Here is a 13236-nt window from a genome sequence, read left to right on the forward strand (position 1 = left end):
TTTGGTTGAATCCTGTATGAAATAAAACCAATAAAAGTAATGTATTCAGAATACTGTGCTTAGCCAGGAAAGTGTGCAACTGTGCACCTTTTTTGCCAAGCACGTGGCCATAATCTCCTCTCCCAGTTCTAAGGTAATATCAGTTTTCGTCTGTATCATCACCCGTGAAGTGTGTTGCCATCATAAGAAAACACAAAGAAAGCCAAAGAAAAATGTAAACATGTTTGGAGTTTAACCTTTGAATACGCACTGAACCAAAGCCTAGATGTACAAAAGTTGTCTATTTCAGAAGTTTATATTAAAAAAAAATAATTTCATATCTCTTGGTTGCTTTGTTGAATTTTTTTTAGAATGGTGACTTTCTCGCTACACCAAATGCGGTGCTAAAACCTCACCAAAATTCCAGTGATCCCTGGTTAAATTACAAAATTAAATTAAAAAAAGCTTTCAGTGCAAGAAATGTCACTGAAAAGTGGAAGTACTCTAAAAAGTATGAGCGACCTATTCCATTTTTTTTTTAAGCTAAATGCGGCTTCACCATGTTTGCTTTGGACTCTGCACTCCACTATTTGACCTGAGTCTGTCGATTTCTACTGGCTTTATTGCCAAAATCAATTATCTCAGTTTACCATTTAGTGATTTATAAGTGATAACTGTTACTCCTGCCAGATGGCGATCTAACTTAGTTACTTTTGAAATCACTACAGTAACTAAGCTACTTTAAACCTCAAGTAATCAGTAAATAACGAAGTTACTTATTCAAGGTAATTGTGACGACACCGCTCGTCGCTATATGAGGCAGAGCGATGGGGCGAGATGGAGATAAAAATACTTTTCGCGACCCAATCCGCCTGACGATAGCCCCTGATGTTGCCATGGAAACAGGACGGAAGCAGAATAGTCTCGGAGCTCAGCGGGACAGGCTGAACTGTGACAGAAACAAAGAGTGTGAGTGATTGTAGCCTCTGGAAAAAACGGCCTGATACGGACCTGTAAATGGTAATATATACAATTATGTGTATACGTTCATATGTAATATACACGGTACAATAAGGTCATTTGGGAGGATTTATGGATGTCCGACTCTGACCCATCCGTTGTTTGTGGTCATTGCGGTTTTATTACAATTTGTTGAGAGCAGCTTTACAAGTGGAGAAAGTGGGTGCGTGCGAGGCAGGCATGCAGTGAGGAACAACATCGAAGAAACCTTAGGTTAAAACTACTTATTTAGTTTTTTTTAGTTTTAGTAGCCTGGGACCTTTCATATTTTCTGTATTTACTTTTTTTCTTTACAGTTTTCAGGCACTGTAGGATACATTGTTCAAAAGTATTATTTAACATATTCTTATACATATTATGCATTTTCTCACGTTTTAAAGAAGACCGCATCATCAACTAAATCCATCTAATATCAACTGGAACAGATATGTTTGCACGAAGGTATGCCTTATATTTGATTTTCAATACATGTCTCGTATAAATGAATTCGAAGTTCTTCGCTAGCATAACACTGCTGCGTGTGAACGATTGACACACTTATTCTTTGTTGAGCGATATTTAGCGATGATCGGACTGCACAAACGTATTGATTTCTTGCTGGCTCCCGACCGAAGCTTAACCAGACTGTGTTTGCACGAAGATATGCCCTAAATTTGATTTTTAATACACGTCTCGTATAAATGAATGAGACATTCTCCGCTAGCATAACACCGCTACGTGCGAACGATTGACACACTTATTCTTTGTTGAGCGATATTTAGCGATGATCGGACTGCACAAACATATTGATTTCGTGCTGGCTTGCGACCGAAGCTTAACCAGACTGTGTTTGCACGAAGATATGCCCTAAATTTGATTTTTAATACACGTCTCGTATAAATGAATGAGACGTTCTCCGCTGGCATAACACCGCTACGTGTGAACGATTGACACACTTATTCTTTGTTGAGCGATATTTACCAATGATCGGACTGCACAAACGTATTGATTTCTTGCTGGCTCGCGGGCAGAAGCTTAACCAGACTGTGTTTGCACGAAGATATGCCCTAAATTTGATTTTTAATCCACGTCTCGTATAAATGAATGAGACGTTCTCCGCTAGCATAACATTGCTACGTGTGAATGATTGAATGAAATCAGAAGCATGGCGTCTCTCTCAGTTAAGAATGTATTGTATTTAGAATCTATAATATATCGTTGATTTGAATGAAATCAGAAGCATGGAGTCTGTCTCAGTTCAGAATGTATTGTATTGTATTTCCCATTTTTACTGTTTGTCTTACGTCAGCGCACGTGGCGTGACGTCACTTCAGGAGGCGTGGTTAAGTGCCCTGTACGGAGGGGTCAATTGGCTAGTGGGTGTATCCCGCCTCATCCTGAAAATCAGATGGGAGCTTGCCCATCACACTAATGAGAACAAGAGCTCCAGAAAATTATTTTGACCTTCCCAAAGCTTGAGGAATGTTTCCTAAACTGGACTTTTAACATTGAATTGAGGACCCCTCCATTAAAGTTTTCTATGCAAACACAGTAAAATGTTTTTAAAAAAAATTGAAGCGTTTTCACTGCGGCAGTTTTTTCGGGCAAGTTCAGTCGATTTTATCTGAAACCCTTTGACGAGCCACCAACTTGCATAATCAGCCTCATCAAACTCTACGCTGACCCGAGATGCACCGAGCCCACTTCAACTGGACCGTGTGTCGATTTCACTCAGCGGACAGCAGGGAAGGAAACAAAGCAAGATATAGGCGCTGCATGGAATCATTTTGCACAACATATGGTTCAAGTTTCAAGGTTTGCATGAAAAATAATCAAGGAGCCCGGAAGTAATTACATTAACTTGCATTCCAGAAAAACTGGGAAGTCAGTCTCTCTGTTTGTGTTCTGTAAATATTTGTAGACTACATCGCTAAACCTGTGTATTTTTGTTCATCCATTCAACTATTTTCTCGATTGTACCCCTTAGGTTGACGGGTCCCAACTGACTTTGGGTGAGAGGTGGGGTGCAGCCTGGATTGGTGGCCAGAACATCGCAGGGCACATAGGGTGTACAGACAACCCATCATTCATACTGATATTCACGCTCATGAACAAATTTGAGTTTGTAATAAACCCAACATTCATCTTTTTGGGCGTGGGAGGAACCTGGAGCACCCAGAGAAAACCCTTGCAACGTGCAAACTTACCCTTTAACTCCTACTCGTATTCATAATAAAATGTCAGTAATGACAAGTTGTTATTCTAAAATATGTCGTCTGTCTTTTGATTGAAAATTATGGCATGTTCAAGAAGTTATTGCGGGCGTGCTTTGTGTTTTCAAACAATATTTGATTAAAATAACACATATTTTGTCACAATTGCAAGACGCAAAGGTATTATAAAGTATTGGTACTTCATATTGATGAGTACTCAAATGTACTGTAAGCGTACAGGGTCTCGTAAAAAAAAAAAAAAAAAAAAAGACTATCAGTGCCTCAGTGTTTTTGTTACTCTTTAACCTTCCAGTCGATGTGCACCTCGCCCTCTCTCTACGATCATGTTACCGCAACGGTAGGCAAAAGAAGAAAAGGAGAAGGAGGAGGATTGCAGAGAGGAAGGAAGGAAGGAAAGAGACAATGTTTTTGAACCACGACACAAAGTAAAGTCCATGTAAGGCATGCCTTCAAAAGCCGAGATCTCTCGTCTATCACAGGGATTGTGTTCGCAAAAGTTCAACCTTTGCTTCCAAAGTTTCCAAAAACATGCCTGAAATGTGGGAAAATGTGTAATGTTCAGATGACACCAAGGTTGGACTTTTTGTCCATAAATTCAAAAGGCTTCAGAGGGACCTGGGGGTCTTTGTCAAAGTGGAGGAAATTAGGAAGAGTTCCAAAAAGCAGTCAATTTTAAGAATTTTCAGGCTGCTGCATGGAAGTGGAAGGAAGGAAAAGCCAACTAAAACAGTTTAATTTCATTTTGGATTAATCAAAGGTATTTTAAATAGTGATTTAACACGTTTGAACGTGCTTTTTTTTAAATTCTAAACATAGTCTCATCCCCAGTTACTCGAGAGTGGGCACACTTATGCAACCATGTTATTTCAGTTGTACATTTTCACTGACCTTGTCAAAAATAAAATTCTCGTTTAAATTGAGTTATGCGGGTCACATTCATGGTGGAGAAACCTTTTCAATGATTTATCCTGGTCTCAACTTTTATTGTTACATAAACCTGGAATTTGAACAGAGGTGTGTGGACTATTTGTATTTACCGTACATCAAGTCAATGCGGGGTTCGTGACAAATTACAAAGATTATTATGGAGAATTCACATGACACATGGAACGTGTTCACTGTTCCGAAAGGCCGAAATGCAGCCAAAAATGGAGGAGTGATGTATTTTCTCCCATTTTCACTTCCTTTGATGTCCCGATACTTTTATCAGAGGGTGTATTTAGCAAGTACACGGAAGTACAGCAGCTCCTATTGTCACCTCATTCAGTGTCCGTTCACAAGGCCAATCAAGCAAATACGACTTTGGCCTCAAAGATAGCGACGCGCGAGAGCCTCAGCGAGATAAGAGGTGAGCCGGTGTTTGCTCAGCGGGGGCTCAAAGTCAAACAGTCACATGATGCCGTTTACGCCCACTCGCTTCCTGTGTGACAGCGTCCCAAGTCATACGAGTGACGCTGACAGGCGTAGACCGGTTGGTGTATGCTTGCGTTGACCAGCCGCGGTGTCATTATGGTCACACCTTTTACAGGTGTGCTCGTTTTTGTCAGACGTGATGTCAGCCGGTCAAAGGTCGCTCTGTTGTAAACTTGTACCGCGTACACACTGTGAAAGTACACACAGTGAGTTATCTCGGGAAGTAACTATATTGAGTGACTATTGCACATGCTCTGCACGTCAACGTCTGAAGGCCTGGGAGTGCGCTCTCAGACCACTTTATTAAGTACACCGGCACAATATGATTCAGATCAGAACTTGGATTTAGTTTCGTTTATTGTAACTGACGTTCATTTTCGTTTGATTTTTTGGATTTGGTTTACTTTTATCTGAACCTACTTGTGTTTCAGTTTATCCATCCATCCATTTTCTGAGCCACTCATCCTCACAAGGGTTGCAGGAGTGCTGGAGCCTATCCCAGCTATCTTTGGGCAGGAAGTGGGGTACACGCTGAACTGGTTGCAAGCCAAACACAGGGCACACTGAAACAGACAATAGTCGCATTCACAATCATGCTTAGGGGCAATTTAGAGTCTCCAGTTCATGCCTATTTTTTGGGATGTGGGAGAAAACCGGAGTGACAGGAGAAAACACACGTAGGCACTGGGAGATCATGCAAACTCCATACAGGCGGGGCTGGGATTTGAACCCCAGTCCTAAGAACTGTGAGGCCATCACTCTAACCAGTTGTTCCACTGTGCTGCCTCTGTTCATTTTATTTTTATTTATTTTTACATTAGCGCAATATGCAGTGCCACGAAAAAGTATTTGCCCTTTCCTGATTTCTATTTCCTTTTTCCACATCTATCATACACACAAAGGATTCAAATCATCAAACCAATTTTAATATCACTCAGAGACAACCCAAGGAAATACAAAATGCATTTCAGTTGATTAAGGTACAAAAAAAAAAAAACATGAAAACCATTCTGATTGTCTTTGAAAATGTAACGGACCTTTCTGACTTGTCAATCACTCGTACAATAATAGCCAATCAGATAGCCGCATTGTCTTAACCCCTGGCTTGACACGCCCCTCTCGCCATATTGTCCCACAAGCAATGCTGGTTATCTGTCGCGTGCGCTTTGAAAAGTTAATGTTATCAACAAATAATGATAAATGGTCCTCAGATGCGCTGGGGGAACGTTGAATTCTGATGAAATACATCCGGCTAGGTTTCAAGGGGCCCGGTTGATTCATTTTCCAAAGCCCAAAACACAGTTGATGAAGTGTCTATGATGGATTAAGGCTCACGGAAGACCGCACGTACAACGACAGTAAACAATATAACCAAACACAACGTTGTATGTTTGAAGGTAAGTGAGGGAGAAGTATCTTCTCTGAGTTTGATTGAATTATTATCAGTGCTTTATACATCGCAGGAGAGCAACTTTCACTTTGTTAGCGTATCACTGACCTGCTGAATGAAGTGTGTAATGTTTTATGCCAAAGAGTCGGGTTAGTGATACGTAAATGTGCCATGTCATGCAAGAGAAATGTCTATTTGCCCATTTGTATCACATCAGATTTTTAAGACAGAGCACTGGGTTCGATTACGAGCCAAGTCAAATGAATACACCCACTCACTTATAAAGACCACAATGATATTACTCGTGATCTTTCCAAGTAAAAAATACTCACCCTGCCTTACATGCGCAGTACGATCCCACTATTTTATTCTGTTGGATTTCAATATGAAGTTTGTGAGGCGTCAAACTTTTTTGCATCGACAGCCAACGTTTTGCTGTAACTCTGACATTGCGTCCTGCTCCGTCCAAAATCTTAATTCTGTGTACATATCCTTGTGTGAAATAGTTGAGACCTCTCTGTAGAACTCTCTTGGACAAGTCTGATGCATTTGGCAAAAAAAAAAAAATACACCAATATTATCTGGAATCCACTTCGAACTTGTTCTGTTCAGTCGCCATTTTGGAAGATTGTGGAAGATAGCAACTGTCGCTAAAAGGGAGGGAGCTGAAGATCGCCAGTCGTAAAGGTCCATTACCGAAGTCATTGTGACTAACCACAAATTTGGGAAAAGTGAGTTCAATTTCACAAGCCACACCCAAACTTGATTACCACCATACTTGTTGAATTGAAAAATCACCTAAATAGAATTCGTCAGAGGATGTGAAGTAGGCTACAAGATCTCAAGAACCAATGCATCATGCCACGATCCAAAGATATTAGAAAATAAGTGATTGAAATCCATCAGTCTGGAAAAGGTAACAAAGCCATTTCCAAGGCTTTAGGGCTCCAGCAAACAATTGACCCCTCCGTACAGGGCACTTAACCACGCCCCCTGAAGTGACGTCACGCCACGTGCGCTGACGTAAGACAAACAGTAAAAATGGCAAATACAATAAAATACATTCTGAACTGAGACAGACTCCATGCTTTTGATTTCATTCAAATCAACGATATATTATAGATTCTAAATACAATACATTCTTAACTGAGAGAGACGCCATGCTTCTGATTTCATTCAATCATTCACACGTAGCAATGTTACGCTAGCGAAGAACGTCTCATTCATTTATCCGAGACGTGTATTGAAAATCAAATATAGGGCATATCTTCGTGCAAACACAGTCTGGTTAAGCTTCGGGCGCGAGCCGGCAAGAAAGCGACACGTTTGTACAGTCCGATCATCGCTAAATATCGCTCAACAAAGAATAAGTGTGTCAATCGTTCACACGTAGCAGTGTTATGCTAGCGATGAACGTCTCATTCATTTATACAAGACGTGGATTAAAAATCAAATTTAGGGCATATCTTCGTGCAAACACAGTCTGGTTAAGAATCGGGCGCGAGCCGGCAAGAAAGCGACACGTTTGTACAGTCCGATCATCGCTAAATATCGCTCAACAAAGAATAAGTGTGTCAATCGTTCACACGTAGCAGTGTTATGCTAGCGATGAACGTCTCATTCATTTATATGAGACGTGGATTAAAAATCAAATTTAGGGCATATCTTCGTGCAAACACAGTCTGGTTAAGATTCTGGCCGCGAGCCAGCAAGAAATCAATACGTTTGTGCAGTCCGATCATCGCTAAATATCGCTCAACAAAGAATAAGTGTGTCAATCGTTCACACGTAGCAGTGTTATGCTAGCGGAGAACGTCTCATTCATTTATACGAGACGTGTATTAAAAATCAAATTTAGGGCATATCTTTGTGCAAACACAGTCTGGTTAAGCTTCGGTCGGGAGCCAGCAAGAAATCAATACGTTTGTGCAGTCCGATCATCGCTAAATATCGCTCAACAAAGAATAAGTGTGTCAATCGTTCACACGCAGCAGTGTTATGCTAGCGAAGAACTTCGAATTCATTTATACGAGACATGTATTGAAAATCAAATATAGGGCATACCTTCGTGCAAACATATGTGTTCCGGTTGATATTAGATGGATTTAGTTGATGATGCGGTCTTCCACAAAGTTTGATCCATCGAAGGCATTTTTCGTACTGGGTCTTCGGTTTTGGAAACGGTACGAATCGAACTCCACCAACTAGCCTTTCAGGATACCTGTCGTCACTATTACAAAGTCCATGACTGCACCTCTTAATCATATTTTTTGTTAAATAACCCAAATACGCGATAAAACGCTAACTAAACCTATACTGGACCATTCAATGTTGCAAAAACGGGCTTTGGTCTATGCAGATCTCTGGCCTCTGATTGGTCAGTGACGCGGATTGCGCAATATCCACGGAGGGGTCAATTGTCAGAGCCGTCATCCGCAGATGGAGAAAACTAGGGACAGCGGCCAACCTTCCCAAGAGTGGGTGACTAACTAAAATTTCTCCAATAGTGTGACGACGACTCATCCAGGACGTCACAAAAGAACCACGGACAACTCTAAAGACCTGCAGGCCTCGCTGGGCTCAGTTAAGTTCATGACTCTACCATAAGAAAGACGCTGGCCAAAAATGGCATCCATAGGAGAGTTTTCCAAAGGAAAACCCAAGCTGTCAGAAAAGAATACAAAATACATTCATTTTGCCCAAAAACATCTTGCTGATTCTCAAGACTTTTGGAAAAACATTCTGTGGACTGACGAGTCAAAAATGTAACTTTTTGGAAGGTGTGCGGCCTGTTTCATCTGTTATAAAAATGGCACAGCTTTTGACAAAAAGAACATTATGCCAAACAGTAAAGCATGGTGGTGGCAGTGTGATGGTATGGGGCAGCAAAGCAGCCCCAGGACAACATGCTCTGATTGATGGAACAATGAATTCTTCTGTGTACCAGAAAATACTGAGGGAGAACATCTGACCATCAGTTCATCCCCTCAAACTCAAGCGCTCTTGGATCATGCAGCAGGACAACGATCCCAAACACACCAGCAAGTCCATCTCTGAATGGCTCAAAAAATAAAAATAAAATAAGGTTTTGGAGTGGCCAAGTCAAAGCTCAGTTTTTAATCCAATTCAGATGCTGTGGTGTGACCTTAATCGGGCAATTCATGCAAGAAAAGCCTCCAATATGGTAGAGTTGCAAGAAGAGTGGGACAAAATTCCTCCAGGGCGATGTGAAAGACTCATCGGCAAACGCTTGATTTCAGTTATTGCTGCCAAGGGTGGCACAACCCGTTATTAGGTTTAGGGGGAAATTACTTTTTCACAGAGGCTCAGAAAGCTTACGGGTTTTTTTGTGCCTTAATAAATTGAACTGTTATTTGAATACTGCATTTTGTATTTATAACTATTTGTACTGAGTGATGTTAAAATTGGTTTTGATGATTTGAAAACTTTGTGTGTGACAGATATGCGCAAAAAAAAAAAAATCATGAAATCAGGAAGGAGGTGAATACTTTTTCACGGCACTGTATGTGAAGGAAAACTCACATACACACGTTCCTCTTTGTGTTTCCCTTTTTTCTGCTTGACTAAAGCCACATTTTCTTTCAGTTTCTTCTCAGTAAGTGTTGCAATGCCTCTTTCAATCAACACACCCAAAGAGGTACAGTGACATTGGTTGAGTAACCTGTTGTGTACTATGCATGCTGTATTTGAAATAACATTTTAGCATTATTATCTGCTGCAATAGTTTAACAGGAAGCAAAGTATTGTTCATTGAAATAATAAAAAAAAATCATGCTAAAATATTAGCATCTGCTTGGTAAATTTTAATTTGCGTATATTAACTAATTGTACATGTCACGGTAAGTTCAGTTTCCTGTTCTCTGGATATCACCACAAGTTTGTTTTTTTTAACTTCTCTTCATTGGTCCTGAGAAAGAGTACCACAGATGCATTATGTGCCTTGAGAATGCTAACTGAAAAGTACAAAGAAGGTCAGAAGGAGCTACATTGTGTCTTTGTGGATCTAGAGAAAGCCTATGACAGAGTACCAAGAGAGGAACTGTGGTACTGCATGCGCAAGTCTGGTATGGCGGAGAAATATGTTAGAATAGTACAGGACATGTATGGGGGCACTGGAACAGTGGTGAGGTGTGCCGTTGACATAACAGAAGAATTTAAGGTGAAGGTGGGATTGGATCAGGGATCAGCTCTGAGCCCCTTCCTGTTCGCTGTGATTATGGATAGGATGACAGATGAGGTTAGACTGGAATCCCCTTTGGCCATGATGTTCGTAGATGATATTGTCATATGCAGTGAAAGCAGGGAGCATGCAGAGGAACAATTGGAAAGATGGAGGCAAGCACTGTTAAAGAGGAATAAAGATTAGCCCAAGTAAAACATGAGATATGTGCGTGAATGAGAAGGGTGGAGGGGGAAGAGTGAGGCTGAAGGGAGAAGAGATAGCGAGGGTGGATGACTTCAAATACTTGGAGTCAACAATACAGAGCAATGGTGAGTGTGGTAAGGAAGTGAAGAAATGGGTCCAAGCAGGTTGGAATAGCTGGTGGAAGGTGTCTGGTGTTCTATGTGAAAGAAGAGTCTCGGTTAGGATGAAAGGCAAAGTTTATAAAACAATGGTGAGGCTGGCCATGATGTACGCCATGTATGTATTAGAGATGGTGGCACTGAAGAAACAACAGGAAGCAGAACTGGAGGTGGCAGAAATGAAGATGTTCAGGTTCTCGCTCGGAGTCAGCAGGTTGGATAGGATTAGAAATGAGCTCATTAGAGGGACAGCCAAAGTTGGATGTTTTGGAGACAAGATTCGAGACAGCAGACTTCGATGGTTTGGACATGTCCAGAGACGAGACAGTCAGTATATTGGTAGAAGGGTGCTGAGGATGGAGCTGCCAGGCAAAAGAGCGAGAGGAAGACAAAAGAAAAGGTTGATGGATGTTGTGAAGGTAGACATGAGGACTGTGGGTGTTAGAGAGGAAGATGCACGAGATGGGCTTTGATGGAAAAAGATGAAACGCTGTGGCGACCCCTAACGGGACAAGCCAAAAGGAAAAGAAGAAGAAGAGGAGGCATGACAACACACTTGCCACTTTTTTATGTCACATTAAGTACTCGTTTCTGTTCTATGGTTATCATCCCAGATTTCCTCCATGGTATCACCAATCCTTTTCTTCTGAAGCGACATTAACTCTCAGAGATATTGTACATTGCGCGGTCCTGTTACACGCGGGCGTAATTAGTTCCCCGGTTTTCATTATCTCAAATTAAGCGGCCGAAACGTTACCTGTGTGACATGAGGCGTGACGGCAACGGAAGACCCTGTCATAGCGTTGCCAGGTAACCGGGGAGCGACCAGGCAGTCATCATCATCCTCATCCTCCTCTTTGCTCGACAAACAGGATGATGGCGATCATTTCCTGTCATCTGATCACCTGAAGAAGAAGTGTAAGCCACAATTAATATAACGGCACTGCAAATTACAAGCGCGGTAAACGACATTGTTATTTAATAAAGCGTGCCGATCTTTATGAAGGCGAATTTATTTTGGGATGAGTTGTGAAACGCTCGTACGAGCATAAAAAGAGGAAATAGGATGACAAATACTGACTAAATAAAGGAGTCTCGGGTTGGACTGCTGACTCAACAGCTTGGCAGCTTCTTCCTCATTTCCTGTTGTGAGTTTACAAGTCACCACACCGAAAAGAAAGATCACATTTTCTATTTACAATATCTTGGCCTTTATTCGCAAATTATTCCCTTACCTCAGCACTTTGTAATTTGTTTTGAAAAGATAGCTAGGCCGACAATTAAAATTATCTCACAAGTATCGCAATATGTTCTCAATTAATAGTGGTATCTAGGCATTTGAATGCTTAAGGAATATGGTTTATAAATGTCAGGAGGGTGATTATTTTTTTTTCTTCTTAGGCAGGTTTAAGGTTCATGGAGTATGATGCGAGACAGATGGGACTGTACCATTTTATTTTCAGGCGCATGGGGGGGGATGCTTACATGGCGACTAACAGTCACAGAAAAATACATTTTTTTAAAAAAAGATAGCAGTCAAAAGTGAAGCCATTTTTGCATGTCGTATATGTGGTTATTGGTTAAGCAACAGGACACTTCTTAGTGAGTGAAGAATGCTTCAAAACAGCACTGTATCATTGTTTATTCCGGACTGGGACGAACACTGCGACCCAAACGGCGAAAAAAAAGTAAAAATAATTCCTTTCAGAGAAATGGAGGGTAGGGGGAAGTGGAGTACAGGTACTATATTTGTTTTTGGCTGGGAACAGGCTACTTCCTGGTTCATGAATAATTAAGGACAGGTGGAAGTGTACCATTGTCATCATGATGAGGGTGAATTATTATTAACTATTATTGTTTTAAACATACAAGACAAATACTGCAAGAAGGCATTTGTATTTGTCCCTTTCGTTAGTTTAGCTAGCAGGCTACTTCCTGGTTCATGAGCGATGGAATAAAGCGACAAGACCATAGCATTGTTGATTCTTGCGTGGGTAAAAAAAAAAATGGTTAAATTTCAATGCAGATGGGAAAAAAAAATTCAGAAATGAAGAGTCACTGAAAGTGTAGTGCTACACATGCCTTTCTTTGGTGTGAGCAGCGTGGGACGAATTCCCGCTCAGTGATGGTGTTGATACTGTTTGTGCCCTGCGACTGACTAGCAACCACTTCACAGTGTAGTCCACCTTTTGCCCAAAGTTAGCTGGGAAAAGCTCCAGCGGTCCGGCGACACTTGTCAAGATAATCAGCTTGGAAAATAGATGGATCGATAGATGATTTCAAAAATGCATTTGTTGTTAGCTGTCACACTACTTCCTGGTTCATGTGAATTGACACAAGCAGACAGGACTGTACCACTGTTGATTCTGGGAGGTGGGGTGTGGTTTCATCACGAATTCATTTCAAAGTGAAAAAAAAAAAGTGGTGCGTCGTCGTTCCTATCAAATTAGTAATGTGAGATTCCTGGAAGATGACGTTAGTATTTTTCTAGATTCTCAGTTGGAGAAATGATTCCATTGTGACCCAAATGCAAAAATAAAATATAATAATAATGATAATATGATAATGAAATCAAGTTGCATTGTATTTATTTGACTGAAGACTATTTCCTTGTTGAAGGACAGGACTGCCGTGTGTGTATTTTTTACTCAGAATAAAGAACTTTATCCGTAGGAT

At 40.9% G+C, this 13236-nt stretch overlaps 1 long non-coding RNA gene across 1 annotated transcript in view; it reads right to left on the minus strand.

Annotated features, from left to right (window-relative positions):
• The window catches only part of LOC133507621 (uncharacterized), a 30569-nt gene extending 19108 nt beyond the window's left edge, over positions 1–11461 (minus strand). The window contains exon 1 of the long non-coding RNA XR_009796857.1: positions 11318–11461. This is a non-coding gene — a long non-coding RNA (uncharacterized LOC133507621). The remainder of the gene's footprint in view (positions 1–11317) is intronic.
• Between the last annotated feature and the right edge of the window lie 1775 nt (positions 11462–13236).

This window comes from Syngnathoides biaculeatus, chromosome 10, assembly GCF_019802595.1.
Source record: "Syngnathoides biaculeatus isolate LvHL_M chromosome 10, ASM1980259v1, whole genome shotgun sequence".
NCBI classification, from domain to species: Eukaryota; Metazoa; Chordata; class Actinopteri; order Syngnathiformes; family Syngnathidae; genus Syngnathoides; species Syngnathoides biaculeatus.